We start from the raw sequence: 5,535 nt of genomic DNA on the forward strand, positions 1-5,535 counted from the left end.
CGCGGGGCTCGAACTCACAAACTGCGAGATCATGACCCGAGCCAAAGTCGGACGCTTAACCGACAGAGCCACCCGGGCGCCCCAAGAGCATCTCTTTTACAGGGTGTTGTGAGACCGTGAAGCTCCTGCTGCAAACTGTCAAGTGCCATACAGCGGGGAGGGTTTATGTTTGGGTTCCCAGCAGCGGAAGGCTGAGCCCCCAGGCGGGAGTGGCCTCGGGCTCTGGGCCTCTGGCAATGCTGGGCCGGGGCCTCTGGACACTAGGCTTCCACCCCTGGGTCTACAAGGGGCCTGAAGCTTGCAGAGCCACGATTTGGTGATTCTCTTTAAGACACAAAATATCAAACAAAATTATGTATAAAAGCCTCCGAAGGGCGGGCAGGTGAGGGGCCCCGAAGCTCAAGCCTCATTAGCTTTGAGGGAAATTGCCTATGACCGCAGGAGGTGCCCGGAGGTGACTACACTCCCACAGATGCCCACAAGTCATGACACTCATTAGCGACCGCACTCACTCTGTGCCTCCGGAGCGCACGGCCCTGGGGTCCACGGTCTGCGGGCGCAGCGGGGCTGGCGTGAGCTCCGGGAGGGGAGTCGGGTCACACATCCCAGGGCAGGACAGGCAGGTCCCCTTTAGGGCGCAGCTGCCTTATGTGCAGACGAGGAGGGGCCCCGGCGATCCTTCCCAGCAGATTTCATTGCTTCTGCGATTTGGGGGATAGATTTCAGTGGTTCCCTGAGGGCACTGGGGAGGAGGCCGATCCTGCACTTCCCTGGCCTCCTGTCCAGGACTCGGGACTCCAGATGGGCTGAGGAGGGAGGAGATGGAACGAGAAGCAAGCTGGGGATCAAGGCGCCTGGCCTGAGCCAGCTCTCACCTTCCCTCTCAGGTGCAGTATGGGGGGGGGGGCCCTCCTGCGTCCCCCGACGAAGGAGCCTCGCGGTGGGGGCGGGGGGGGGGTGTCAGCAGACACCCACCACCCAGGAAAAGATTCACACTCCGAGGACAGATTCCCTGCACCGTCCGCTCCCCACTCCCCCTGCCCCTTATCCTTGAATGGAGAAGCAGGACCAGGGCTCAGCACCTGCCAGCGAGATTCGCCCTCTGCTCCCGCTGCACAGAGAACCGTCCTGCACAGATAAGTAGCAGGTTCCCCAAACCTGTCCCCCAGTCCATGCAGGAGTCACTACTACAGAAGATGACCCGGGCCGGGACGCACAGAGGAGGCTGTGCATCTGACCCCAGAAAGAGCCACTGATTCAGGAGGGCGCGAGAGGCCACACCGGGCCTGCTCCCCTGCCCTCTGCGTGGCCTCTGTCCCCTTCCAGATTCCAGCCTGGCCAGCTTCCAGCAGGGGGGCAGGGTACAAGGGCGAGGCCCATCCTCCAGGAACCCCGGGGCATCAGGGGGAGGGAGGCAGCCTCTGGACCCTGGGCACTGCCCTTCGGCAGTGGGTGCCTCCTGGCTGAGGCCACCCACGTGGCTGACATGGCCCACCTGCCTGCCGTGCGGAGGAGGCAGGTGCTTGGAGCGACACACGACGCTTTCAAACTGCAGGTAGGGAGAACCTCCTGGGGGACACAAGGAAAGCTCCGTGGAGGAAGTCACGCTTCAGCATGGTCTTAAGGAGGCACAGAGAGGTGAGCAAGAGACAGAAACGCGCATGGTGGTTCAGGGGACGGGAGGTACTTTGAGGCGGCTGGAGGTCAGGACACCCGGAGACGAGATGATGCTAAAGGTCCGTCCTGTGATGACGGTCACCTGCATTTGTGGAGAGGGGCTCCACCCCCTTTGCCATTCATGAACTCATTTACATTCTCACAACAAACCCTGAGGCTTGCCTGGCACCCATACCCTTCAGGTGGAAGCTTCAGTGACTTTCTTCAAAGCCTCCCCTGCTACTCCCCAGCAGGTGGCTGGGACCCGTCCTGTGTGTTCACACAGCTCCCTCTCTTCACAGATTGCTGTGTCATCGCCGGAGTCTGCGACAGGATCTGGCATGGAACAGGTTCTTATCTACTGGATGGATGGATGGAAGGATGCGGGTATGGAGGGAGGGAGGAGGGGAGGATGGATAGAGGGATGGACGGACGGACAGATGGGGGGTGGATGGAGGATGTATGCACGCATGGATGGATGGACGGATGGACGTATATGCGGATGGACAGAAGAGTGGATAATAGATGGATGGACAGACGGGCGGATAGAGGGGTGAATGGGTGAGGTATGCGCCCATGGATGGAGACACCTAGCAGTCCCAGAATCACGTCACATCAGACCAAACATCGTTCCAAGAAACACCTCAGATATCATCTGACTCAACCACTTCACATCACAGGTAGAAAACAGAGACTCACCGGGGGGGGCAGGGGGGGGGGGGGGGACGGCTCACAGGAGACCTTTGAGGAGACCAGGACAACAGCCAAAGTCAGCACCCAGGTCCCCACGCCAGGCCCACGGTTGCCCAGGACACTGGGGAGCGGGTCTCTAGCAGGCAGTAGTGAGTCCCAGATCCCGGCCACTGATTCAGCTCCCCCAGTCTCCCTCCCTGTCCTCCTGCAGAGAAGGGTCTCCAACCCCCCCCCATCCCCTTCCCGAGACACCCCTGACTTTGGGGAGGGAGATGCAGGGAGCGTACCCCTCCTGGACTCCTCCAACCTCTCGCCCTTTCTTCCCCAGCTGCCCACCCAACCGCACTGGGGGTAGGTCACCCCAGCCCTGGGAGGGCACCCCTGAGGGCTGACTACGACACTCTCTCGGCGAGACTTTGTCCTCAATTAATGTATTGCATCAGTGCACGTGGGGGGCTACTGGGAATATGGGGAGGGGGGAGGAACAAGGGCCAGGGAAGGGACAGAAGGCACTAGGACGTTGAGCTCAAGAGGGACAAAAGCAAGAGAAGAGACTTCCCCCCCCACCCACACGCTGACACCCCGTCTCAACCCCAGAAGGCTGATGAATGTCCCCCTGGGAGGTGGTTAAGGGACAGCACTGCCACTTCCCGCTGCTCCCCCACCCTGATTAATGCCAATTAATGCCAATTAACGCAAGCCCCACTGAGCGGGAAAATGTGACTACCAGCTGCTCTCACGGGGTGTCCCTTGGCTCTCTGCAAGGCTGCCCCGGGGACATCAGCCTGGCAGTCTGGACTGCTTCTGGCCCCATTCCTCTAGGACCTCACTCCTCCCCTCCTGCAGCCTCCAGGCTGCCCCCACCCCTTCCCTAAAGCTGGAGCTTTCTTTTTAAATTTTTTACCTTTTTTATTATTTTTTTAAATTTCTATTTATTTTTGAGAGCGAGAAGAGTGTGTGAGTGCGAGCAGGGGAGGGGCAGAGAGACAGGGGGACAGAGGATTCAAAGCGGGCTCTGTGCCGAGAGCAAAGAGCCTGACTGACCCAGGGCTCGAACTCACAAACAGTGAGATGGTGACCTGAGCTGAAGTCGGTTGCTTGACTGAGCCACCCAGGTGCCCCGAAGCTGGAGCTTTCGTAAAACCACATCAGGGAGAAGCCCCAAAGGGATTCTCACCTGGTCAACCAGAGCGGGCAGAGAGGACCGCCCTGGGGGGGCGGGGAGAGGGTCCCTGAGAGGGGCTGGGGGTGGCACTCTTCTGCCTGTCAGGATGGGGCTGGGTCAGCCAAGCTGGGAGGCGGTGGTTCTGGAAGGGACAGGCTGCAGTGCGTGGAGGTCTGTGTGACCCAGGACTTAGGCAAGGCTTGGCCCCCTCCACAGACCTGGAGTCTCCTCAAAAGATGACAACTCTCAAGGGGACAGAGCAGCCACAGACTGGGAGAAAGTGCCTGCAAAAGACACATCTGCTGAAAGACCGTCATCCAAATTACACAAACAACTCTTAAAACTCAACCGCAGGAAAACTAACAACCCAATTAAAAAACGGGCCAAAGACCTCAACAGACACCTCACCGAAGAAGACAGACGGAGGGCAGACGAGCACACGAAAAGATGCTCCACGTCCTACGTCTTCAGGGAACCGCGAATGCAAGCAACAGGGAGGTACCGGCACACGCCCATGAGAACGCCCAAGACTCGGAACCGGGGCAGCACCAAATGCCGATGGGGATGTCATCGTCGCTGGTGGGAAAGCAAAATGGCACAGCCACCCTGGAAGCCAGTTTGGCAGCTTCTTACTAAACGAAACATACTCTTAGCATGTGATCCAGCAAAAGGGCTCCTGGGTGTTTAGCTGGAGGAGTTGAAAACTTAGGTCCGACAAAAACCTGCACGTGATGTTGAGAGCAGCTTTATTCATCATCACCAAAATGTGGAAGCGACCAAGGTGCCCTTCGGTAGGTGAATGGATAAATAAACGGTGGTCCATCCAGACAATGGACTATTATTCATTTCTCATTTAAGAAATGAGCTATTAATTGGGCGCCTGGGTGGCTCAGTCGGTTAAGCGTCCGACTTCGGCTCAGGTCACGGTCTTGCGGTCCATGGGTTCGAGCCCCGCATCAGGCTCTGTGCTGACAGCTCGGAGCCTGGAGCCTGCTCCGGATTCTGTGTCTCCCTCTCTCTCCGCCCCTCCCCCACTCACGCTCTGTCTCTCTCTGTCTCTCAAAAATAAATAGATGTTAAAAAAAAATTTTCAGAAATGAGCTATTAAACCATGAAAAGCCACGGAGGAACCTTAACTGTATTATCGCGCAGGGAAAGAAGCCGGTCTGAAAAGGCTACAGACTGTATGATTCTATCTGTATGACATTCTGGAAAAGGCAGAACTATGGAGACAGTAAAAAGATCAATGGTTGCCCGGCGGGGAGGGAGAGAGAGGGATGAAGAGGAGGAGCACAGAGGATTTGGAGGGGAAACTACCCCGTACGACATTGTAATGGTGGACAAGTGCAATTATACATTTGTCCAAACCCACGGAATGTGCAAGAGTGACTGTGAACTTTAATGTAAACCACGGCCTCTGGGTGACAATGACGTGTCCACGGAGGTTCATCGATTGGAATCAATGCACTCTCTGACGTGGGATGACAGTGAGGGAGGCTGTGCATGGGTGGGGGGCACGGGGTACAGGGGGAATCTCTGTACTTTCTGCTCAAATTTCAAGTGAGCCCGAGACTACTCAAAAATAAAGTCTTGATTGAAAAAATTTGCCAACTGGAGAGAGGCTGGGGAAAAGTGGCCAAAAAAGGGTTTGAGGCAAGGGTCGGGGCTGGGGGGAGTCTTAAGGGAATGGAGAGGGAGGGATGGGGGGGGGAAGCCTGGGTTCTCACTCTCCCCTCCCCGGACTCGGGCGGGGGCAGGCTGAGGCGCCCAGCCCGGTCCTGCCCTCCCTCTCGGGGCAGGCAGAGGAGGAAAGAATCAATTAATTCATTAGGCTGACATGTCTGAGAACATCGCTCCCGGGACTCGACGGGCCTGGAAGCCAGTGGTGTTTAATGGGCACTTTTACTCTGAAATGACACCTGGGCCAGCTGCTTCTTCCATGGCATGAGATGTGCTTAAAGATGTAGGGAGGCGCGGCGGGGTTGGCTCCCCAAGGCAGAGGGGCAGAGGCAGAGTGGGAA

This window comes from Herpailurus yagouaroundi, unplaced genomic scaffold (assembly GCF_014898765.1).
Source record: "Herpailurus yagouaroundi ecotype Mexico unplaced genomic scaffold, PumYag 206, whole genome shotgun sequence".
Lineage (NCBI taxonomy): Eukaryota > Metazoa > Chordata > Mammalia > Carnivora > Felidae > Herpailurus > Herpailurus yagouaroundi.